At 47.8% G+C, this 10,294-nt stretch overlaps 1 long non-coding RNA gene across 6 annotated transcripts; it reads right to left on the minus strand.

Annotated features, from left to right (window-relative positions):
• Positions 1-232: 232 nt before the first annotated feature.
• Positions 233-9,279, minus strand: LOC121107171. Of its 6 annotated transcripts, XR_006931737.1 has the most exons (7): positions 9,053-9,279; positions 7,491-7,674; positions 7,237-7,375; positions 6,739-6,917; positions 6,265-6,380; positions 4,494-4,704; positions 1,645-3,316 (listed from the first exon to the last, which is right to left on the minus strand). It is a non-coding gene; the product is annotated as an uncharacterized LOC121107171 (long non-coding RNA). The 6 variants fall into 6 exon arrangements; XR_005840829.2 differs by lacking the exons at positions 1,645-3,316; positions 9,053-9,279 and adding an exon at positions 7,064-7,131 and having other exon boundaries at positions 4,224-4,704; positions 6,265-6,477; positions 7,491-8,079; XR_005840828.1 differs by lacking the exons at positions 1,645-3,316; positions 9,053-9,279 and adding an exon at positions 233-292 and having other exon boundaries at positions 6,265-6,477; positions 6,739-7,375; positions 7,491-8,079.
• Between the last annotated feature and the right edge of the window lie 1,015 nt (positions 9,280-10,294).

A 10,294-nucleotide genomic window follows, 5' to 3' on the forward strand; every position in this document is an offset into this window, starting at 1 on the left:
TGCCAGAGCACTGCTCGTCTACAGGACCACTATTTCTCAAACAAGCACCAACCAAGCACGGCAACAAACAACTGAAACAGCACTTGCCCAGCAAAACAACCAGCCTGCCCAAAGACCTCTCCTCAGAGACTTGCCCAAAAGGCCACAACCATTACTCCCACGTGGCAGGCTTACTCACAGAACAGCAGCCTTCTCGTCACCGTGCATCACCAGGACACAAGCAGCCTGCTGGGGCAAGGAAGGCAATCTCTCCTCAGCATCTCACCACACACGTTCCCTCCGCACTGCTTTCCTGCACAGATACAAGGACAAAAGCCTCACTTCATCCGAGCAACGACTGGCAGCAACTCCACAAAATCCTCCATGCCAAAGCAGCTCCTGCAGATGCACAACGGAGTCCTCCACAAGGAACACGAGCTTATGCTGCAGCCTCTGGAGAAGCAAGCTGCCTTTGTGGTGCTTGCTCGGGAGGCCTCCTTTGCATCACCTCCCAGCCACAGCAGGAGAGCTTTTCTTCTACATATCCATGCACCTCGGTACCTTTTCCCAAGTTCCAAAAAGCCAAGGAAGGCAAAGCAAAATCACCTGAAAAGCCGAGAAACAAAGAGGAACACCCTGAAGGAGGGAGAAAAGAGTTCCAAGAATGGGAAAGGGAAAAGTATCAATCACCACATCTGAACATAACAAAGGTATTGCAACACAGGAGCAGCAATAAAGCAAGACTGACAAAAGAACGTCAAACAACAAGGAAAACAGAGCAAAGCAAAACAAAGACACGAAATACAAGAGTCCAGCACATGAACTCAAGACAGCATCATCGCAAAGCCAAACACAGGAAAACAGGCCCACTGCCCCGCCACAGGCATACACTGATCTAGATCACTCCGTGACAGCCAGCTAACACAAACGGGAAGGAAGTAGGAAAGCAGTCTTTTTGGACTTCACAGGCTTTCCTCCTCATCAAATCTTGTTCTGCTCAGGAGCAAAAAGAGGGAAGCAACTCACCTGGATGACAAAGGGGTGCAGCCTGGTTCCACCCCTCCCTCACCTCATTTCAGGGCTGGCTGCCCCAAGGGAAGGATCACTGCTTCAAATTCTGCTCTTGTTTAGTATGGTGTGAGCCCTCCTCCTCACAAAGGGGTAAGCAGTTCCATCTTCATTTACTGGACTGAGTCCTTTCCGCTCCCTGGCTAAGGGAAAACTGTGCCTGTGATAGCCTTGGTCTACAGTTGCCATTCTGGGTTAACCAGTGGTACACTTCCGTTGGAGGCCTGGGTCAAAGGAGGTCCCTAAGGGCCAGCTGGGTCTGGCCCCTCTGGCTTCAAGCAGCAGAAAGGCTTACAGTAGCAGCTGATAGCCGACGGGGGATACCACTCTGTGTAGAAATGGGGGTACTCAGAGCTGTGTGAACTCCTTGGACAGGCCAAACAGCGTGGAGGTCACTTCTACTGGTAGCTGTGCAATTCAGGAATGAAGTCTGTTGCTCAGCTCGGACGCCTGACAGCATTTTGTGTGCTCCAGCAGCTTTACTCTGAGCAGTGTATTGCTGTCAGGCAGACTGGGGTTTCTTTACCACTACCTCAGCAGGAACAAGACTAGAAATACGGTCCGTAAGTGTGCACTGCAACTGAACAGAAAATGGTCTGGTTTGGCTGTAAGAATAGTGTATTTGAGGGATTTTTGGTGGATGTGGGCTAACAGGACAACTTCTGTTGGTGACTGGTTTCTGGGAAGGAGAACAATTACACTTGGTTTTAGGGAATCAGCCCGGGATTCAAGCGACTCTTACTGAGAAAAGGGAAAAGGGAAAGCTTCTGTGGGTAAGAACATTATTTGGCGAGCTGTTGTAAGAGCGATGGAAATCTCTCTTGTTGTAATAAGAGATGGAAAAAAGCAGGGGAGTTACCTCGTAGGAAAAAAGAGCTCAGGGAGCTTGAGACAGTGTCTCAGAAAAGGCGTGCCTTTGCTTAGGATTGCTCTGTGTCTGAGTTTTCCTTGCTATTTGTGCATGAAGCCCTCAGATGGGAAACCCAGCCTCCCCCTCCAAGTGAGGACATTGCCCTAGCAGCCCCTGCGGCTTGGCCCGAAACAAAGGGAAAAAAAAACAAATAACCAAAGCAATGCAATGCAATGCAAGGCATAGCAACAGAGAAAGAAGCATAAAAGAAAGAAAAGATGTTAAATAGCAAAAGGAAAAGCAAAGGAAAACCACACGACATGGAAAGAACAAAGACAAAACAACTCTTGGGATGGAATCAAAGAATGCCCTCAGGCATCTGTCCCCTCCCCTGAACCTTCCTACGTCCCAAGAGTTTCTGCCCGGTGGGACCACGTGCAGGACAGCAGGCTTTGGCTTGATGGGCTGCAAGGCCAAAAAAGGGCGGCTCCAGGCCCCCCAGAGGATGTCACAGCTGACATCACCCACGCTCCTGGAACCTTTGTGCTGTTACAATCAGTTTCCATGACGATGACGGGCCGTCCACAAGGACAGCTGGCAGATGTTTACAGGCACCTCAGCTGGGAGATGCACTGCCCGCAGCCGCTCGCCCTGGCAGAAGACAAGCTCGCCCTCATCCCCTGCTGGATTACGGTTAAGTGCTACTATTTAGTCTTACTACTAACTGCGGACCGTTACCCTTTGGCATCAGATTGGCGGGTTACTGCATTAGATAAGGCTTCACGTGGAAATGCTACCAAGTTCAGTCAGTGCAAAGGCTGAAGGAAAACCCCTAAGGATTGGCTTAAAGGTTACTGTTAGAGGCTAGCGTTTAGGATGAAGAGTTACCATAGTAGGTTAGGATGAAGGGCTTCCCTTCAGTGACAGGTCAACGGTTACCACATCCGATTAGAGTTAACCATAACCAAAATGGGAATCCTTCAGGGCTACCCTTTGCTGTTAGGACTAAGGGTGGCCCTTACTTGATGAGGGCTAACCCTATCCCTGTTGCATTTACAGAAAAAGATAAGGGCTACCCATTAGGAGGGTTAAACATTACCTGTGTGCAGGGCAAACAGATTGTAAGGCAAATAGGTAAAGGACCAGAGAGATGAGCGCGTTTCCAAAGGAGGAATGACATAAAAAGCTTACCCGTACCCTGGGCGCGCAGAAGGGCTCCACTAAGGGTGACCTCCAGATAGAGATCCTTCCTCCTTGGGAGTCAGCCCTTACATGGGGTCTAGCAGGGCTGCAGCCAGGGTCCACCCCTTACGGTCACTCAGGTCAAACTGCCATCACCTGTGCCCCTGCAGCTGACTCAGCACTCGCCTCAGGTAGTCAAACAGGGGGTCAGGCTGTGATTATACAGTTCCCATACACCTGTGTGATTTAGAGTTCAGACTTGTGGTTTATACATTTGGATTAGTGTTAGGAGCTAAAATTTCTAGTACAAGAGAAAGGAAAAGAAACGCTACTAGGAAAAAAATACAGTGCAAAGAAATGAACAGCAAAAAAAAAGAAAAAGAGCACCAAACAAAAAAAGAACAAAAAACCCCACGCACATCAAAGAAAGCCAACAACAATAAATGAAACAACAACAAACACCAAATTCAAAAACAAGCAACCAACGATAACAGAACAGAATACACTCTCACGGAAAAGCAAAGATGACAACAGAGTCTGGAAGAGGCAAAAACTCAGCATCTAGGCCTGGGAAGATGACATAGAACAATCTACATACACCAATGCCGAGAAAATGGGGCAATAGGCCCGCGTGGATCCAGCCAGCTGGAGAAAAAGCCACAAGAGCACCACAAGGGAAGAGGCAAGGAGGCCCAGGAGGCGTGGACCCACCTGGGAAACTCCAAGGAGCTGCAAATGCATCAAGCACGGCAGGAAAGCCCAGAGAGGAGGCTGCAGTTCAAGAAGCCAGAAAGGAACAGACAGAACAGAACAATCAAGGGAGAGAGCACATCAGGTAAGTGAAGGCAAAGGAAGAGCAAGGCCGGGGCAAGGGGACAAGGAAGGCAAAGCCAGGTAAGGCAACCAAGAATGAAGAGCAAGGGAGAAACTCCAAGCAAAGCCAAGAACCATCCTCTGAAAAGGCAAGGAATGCTCTCCTCTGGGAGGAAGAAGCTAATGCAAAGAAAGAAACAGCTAAGACAAAGAGCCAACAAAACAGACACAAAGACAATGGAAAGCAAAGCAAAAGGCGCACTACTGAAAAGCAATAGGAGGAAAAACAACCAAGCAAGGAAAACAAAGCAAACAAAACAAGGTCACCATCTCGTATTCCATTCATTTCCTTTACTCGTGTACAGCATGGCAAAGCAAAGAAACCAAACACAGTAAATAGACAGCAACTCTCATCACACAATATCTGGCTGCCACAGGACTTGCAAGGAGTGACACCAAGTTTTCTCTCTCTAGTCAGCACACAGAAGTTACTTCGGCTGCCTTTGCAGGAGAAGAGAGCCATCTCTTGCCATGCAGGGAGGGAGGACGTGGTGTATTTCTAGCATCAAGTTACATGTGGTCAAGTCAGGTGATGACATACCTGCTCCCAGCCTGAATCGTCACCCTTCCTTAACGCTGTCACTGAAAGCTTGCTGCTATTGTGTTAGCTGATTCTTGCCAGCATTCCCTCCTGATGAGTTTCACATACATCAGGGCTTGGACAAGTCTTACTGACGAGGGCATCAAAATTGGCATCTGGCCGCAGTGATCTTCTGGACACTAGCTTTTCATTACACGTGAAGCAATCTTTCCTGCAAGATATGAAGAAGGAGAGAGAACAATGCTCAGTCTGTGGCAAAAAGAGAAGCGTGTGTCCCAACACTACCACTGTTAGAGAAAGCACTCCTCATGACTCAAGTTTTACAGAAAAGCTGGAACGAGGCTGCTCAGCTACTTGATCTGGCTGTTCAAAGAGATTTAAAAAAACAAACAAAACAAAACAACCAAACATGCATCTCTTTGCATCAGATTCAAAGGTGTGCTGATTCCAAGTGTGTTGAAGCAGTCTGTTTTTAGAGTCCCTGTAATATAGAGTATTATAGTCTGTCTTTAGAGTTCTATAATATGGAGTACTATAGAAGTCCTACTCTGCACATTATTTTTGCCCTTAATCCAATGGCAGGATTTGCACTGAGAAAGGAGGCATTTCTGATGCAGATTACAATGATGGCACAGTCCTTCATAGGACCCGTAGGATGAAACAAAGATTCAGAAACCCACTCTGGAATTCAGGCACTCATTACTGGGAAAACTCAAGCACAGTCTTGTCCTTCCTAACGTTTTGTTCTCAGTTAATTAATATGTTAGGCTCACCTGTCGTTTTTTTCTCCTGTAAAACAAAGAGGTGTCACTTGCTTAAACGCCACTGATTACTTTATGGACAACAGTGTTCTTGTTTCTTCCTAATGACAAGGGTATTTTTGCTAATTGCTCAGCAGAATTTCCACAGGCGCAGTGTGCTTCAACTAAGTGTGACCTCCGAACACAGGCAGCCACCATCATCAGAAATTAATACTTACAATGACTGCCTTAACTGTTTTTGCTGAGCCTTAATTGTTTTTGCTGAGCCTTAATTGTTTTTTGCTTTGAGAAAACAGGAACTTGCAGTTGAACAAGACAAGAAAAGCACTCTGTACTTCATTGTACTCTTCATTTTCTCTTGCCCCACTGATAACTACAGAAGGCAAACATGGGTAGCTTGGCCTTGAATGCCTCCAGGGATGGGACACCCACAGCCTCTCCAGCCTGTCCAGGTCCCTCTGGATGGCTTCCCTTCCTTCCAGACTATCGACTGCACTGCCCAGTTTGTATCATCTGCAAACTTGCTGAGGGTGCACTCGATGCCATTGTCTGTGTCACTGATGAAGATGCTGAGGAGCACAGGTCCCAAGACCAACCCCTGAGGGACACTGCTTGTGATCAGCCTCCACCCTGGCACAAAACCATTCGTCACAACCCTTTGGCTGTGTCCAGCCAGCCAAATCCTACTCCACTGAACAGTCCATCCTTCCAATCTATACCTCTTTAATTTAGAGAGAAGGATGTGCTGAGGGACCATGTCAAAGGCTCTGTAGAAGTCCAGGTAGATGATATCCACCACCCTTCCCCCGTCGACCAAAGCCATCACTCCACTACAGAAGGCCACCAGATTGGTCAGGCACAATCTGCTCTTGGTGAAGCCATGCTGGCTGTCTCGGATCTCTTTGTCTCATGTGTGCCTTAACATAGCTCCTAGGAGGATCTGCTCCATGATCTTCCCAGGCACAGAGGTGAGGCTCACCAGCCTGTAGTCCCCGGTTCCTCCTTCCTACCTTTCTTAAAAGTTCCCAGGATCCTGTTGTGATTCATCCACACGCAGACATTCTGGAAGACAAGCATCTGAGACTGGCCAAAAGTGGAACAGGACGACTGTTTGCTGAGGGCTTATCTTGCAAAAAACATTTTAAACATTTTTCATTTTTCCAAATATCAGTTCAGCCTCCCACTTCTTTCTCTAAAGCAGATAATAACATTTATGTCTGACCCTGAAATTCCAAGTGAAATGAATTATACACCCAGTGGTGTGAGCTGCCCAGAACAATCACTGAAAGACTATTCGGCCTTCTTAAAGGACACAGGGACCATCAAGTCCAACCCCTGGCTCCCCAAAGGACCACCCAAACTCAAACCCTGTGCCCAGGGCACACTGCCAGCTCAGATTCAAGTTGTCAGCAACCACAACGCCCAGATCCCTCCCTTTTGGCAGGGCTGATCTCCAGCCCCTCGCCCCCCCACGCTGTACGTACAGCCAGGGCTGCCGCATCCCAGGTGCAGAACGCAGCGCTTGCTCTTCTTCGTGCAGATGGGGACCACCCTCACATTTCTCCACATCTTGCTGCAAGGCCTCTCAACCCCCAAGGCAGTCAACATTCCTCCCAGCTTCACAGCAACCACAAACTTACTTCATACAACGGCCACATCTTGACTGGAACCAACAGAGAAAGCATTACAGAGAAATGGCCTTCTAATGGACCCCGCAGAATTCCACTGCTGACCAGAAGGGCAGCTGTCAGGCCATGGCTTCCCCTCGTCCCACACAGCCATCTTGTACTTGACATGGGACATTCTTACCGTCACATCGCCACGGCCTTACGATGTCATGAGCCACCGCCCTGACAACCGCTAGAAATACGGGAACCCTGACAACAGAACACCAGCTGAGATGCAAGCCAGTGCAACCAAGGCAGGCCTGCTTTGGAAGGCCAACATTCTAACTGGAAAAAATGCTCTCCTGCACTACTTACTTTGGTGCATTCTTTGCAATGCCACGGAGCTCAGTCTGCAACACAGGCAGACACTGCACTGAGCAGAATACAGTCACGTGGAAATGCCCATTTGCATTTCTTTCTTTTTTAAGCACGTTGCCAACCAAGAAAAAGCCTCCTGTGGGATACAAATAAATTCGGCCTCAGGAGTCCTCTCCTTAGAGACTCTGCACAGCGCACTCTGGGGCTCTAAAGGGTCTCTTGCCAAAAGCAAAGCAGCCAGTCACACTCACATGAGTTCAGGGTGCCTTCGGAGCTCAGAGAGCTTCAGCACTTCAGTCCTGCGAGAAGAACTCCATCTGCAGCTTAAAACCACGGCTTGATGCAGGTTCTTCAGAGGAAAGTGACTGAACTTGGATTAGTGGAGGTGAAGCCTGAGCCAGCAGTTCTCCAAACTGCCTGGACGCACTTCTCTGCCTGAAAAATAGATAACCTCATTGCACGTACTGCGAAAAGACAGCTAGACACCGTACCGTTCTGTACACTTGCACTGCGTTTGCAAGGATCTGACCAAGGAAAAAATGGTTTCTTCTGCAGCTAGCCAAAACAGGGGCTTCTTGGAGAGAGCAACAGCATGCACACACTGCCTGCAAGCCCCCTGGCATCCTTCTGCTGTGCTTATGGAGCACCTGGAGCAAGCAGGCACTGACTGCATCGCTCGTGGGGGCTACCACTGCTCAGATAACAACCGAGGGCGTGAAGAAATGTGGCAGGAGGAGCAGTGCATTCATAACGCAGCAACAAAGACTGGAGCACTGCTCAGACAGGTAGCAGAGCTCCTTCATTAGTGGTCACTGTTAACCCCATCCAGTCAGTGCTGAGCAAAATGAGGACTCTGCAAACTGCAGGTAATATTTCCTGCTGGCTCAGCTATAGTCATTTATGCAGCTTTTAGGGTGGTTTGGTGTTTTTTTCTTTCTTTTTCTGTTCCTTGCTTTTGGTGAGATGCTAATAATTCGTGCAAACTCCCCCATACACAACCAATCTCCATCAGATGATGAGATAAGCCCCACTTCTAGCTATACACTGTTAAAACGTGAAAATAAATCTGTTCAGAGATTTTGCGATGCATATGCATGCAACAAGAAAAGCAGAGGCAGGGAAAAGAAGAGCTGGCTTGCATGGCAGCAGGTGAGCAATGAACCAGGGAAAAACACTTGGCTGTAACATTCACACCCGTCTCTCATCCCACCTAAGACCCAGAACACAACAACTTCAAAGTAATACTCTAACTGATCCCTACTGTATTGAGCCTCTAGACTGTCTCTGCTTCTCTGCTTCTGTAATTTAAGCTTCTTTTGTATCGCTGTTCAGCAGGCAAACCTCACCCTAAGAAGACAATACGCAAACTATGGGTGGAGTATGTATGTAGCCAAATCAGTAAAAATGCGTTTGATATGAGACAACAAACAGATGTGAGACGATGCTGTCTGAAATGGACCCATACTGACTTGAATATACGTACCAAAACACTAGAAATCACGTTTTTACCATATTGGAGTCTTTCCTGTTCCATCACTTAAGCTGTGTACAAAGCTCTGGGATGTCCCGTGAACCAGCAGGCACCTGCAGCCCTATCCCTTGGCATTACGCACAGGAAAAGAAATGGCACAGCATGATAGCTTATCCCTTAGTTCACTTAAAGAAAAGCAAGCATATCCTGAATTACTGACAATCACCAAGCTTGAGCACCTTACGGATCAGGATGTGACATTGCAGCTCTTCTCTCCAGCAACCAGAAGAGACAAATAGCAGGGGAATCATTGATTCAAAGGTCTGCAAGAGAAATACTCACCTATGGAGAGCAGGAGACAAATCCAGCCTAGTTCAGGTGCAGCTGAAAGCTGTCGTCAGCCAAAGCCTCAGCAGTCACCAGAATGCAAACAAAGCTATTCTTCGTCCGTTCATTTTTTAAGTTTTTAAGTTAAACACAATGCCTGCCATTAAAAAAATAAAAACAACAAAAATAATCCTAAGTGGCTTTTGTTGGAATCAAAAAACAGGAGAAAAATCACTTGGAAATCACAGAAACGAGGTGGAATGACTCACACAGCTGGAGTGCTGTGATGGATGGCTAGCGACTTTTCAAAAGAGAGAGGCAAGGCAGGAAAGGCAGTGGTGCAGCCCTCTACGTTAAGAAAGAATGGGAATGGCTGGAGATGAAGGATGGCGATGATAGGGTTGAGAGCTTCTAGGTCAGAATAAAAGCAAAGGCCAGTAAGACTGACCTTATCGTGGGAGTGTGCTACAGGCCACCCAACCAGGATGAAGAGGTGGGCAAGACACTTTAGAGACAGCCGCATGAGGTCTCAAGGTCTCTCCCCTTGTTCTTGTGGGCTATTGCAAAGTCCCAGACATCTGCTGGATTTATAATACAGCAGATAGGGAACCGTCCCAGAGGTTCCTCGAGTGTGTGGGAGATCACTTCCTGACACAGCTGGTGACGCAGCCAGCAAGGGGAAGCAAAATCCTGCTGTTTGTTAACAGAGAAGGTCTTGTGGGGGATGTCAAGGCTGGAGGCCGCCTGGGGCAAAGTGATCGTGAGATGCTAGATATCTCAATTCTTGCTGAACCACGGAGGGGAGTCAGCAGAACTGCCACCTTGGACTTCCGGAGAGCAAACTTGAACCTCTTTAGGACCATGGTTGAGAGGTTCCCTTTGGAAGTACTTTTGGAGGGCGTGGGAGCCCAGGAAGGCTGGCAATACTTTCAGGAAGTAATTTTAAAGGTGCAGGAGCGGATTCCACAGATTATGGTCTGTGGAAGAGTGGGCAAGCTACTTATGATGATTACAGGTACGTAGCAAATATGTGCAGGGACAAAATTAGAAAAGCCAAAGCCCAGCTAGAACTGAGCTTGGCCACCAAGGTAAAGGGCAACAATAAATATTTCTGTAAATACATCAACAGCAAGAGGAGGGCTAGGGAGAATCTCCATCCCTTCTTGGATGCCGAGGGCAACTTGGTGACCAAGGATCAGGACAAGGCTGAGGTACTTAATGCCTTCGTTGCCTCAGTCTTTAATAGCAAGACTCATT

Source organism: Gallus gallus, chromosome 18 (assembly GCF_016699485.2).
Source record: "Gallus gallus isolate bGalGal1 chromosome 18, bGalGal1.mat.broiler.GRCg7b, whole genome shotgun sequence".
NCBI classification, from domain to species: domain Eukaryota; kingdom Metazoa; phylum Chordata; class Aves; order Galliformes; family Phasianidae; genus Gallus; species Gallus gallus.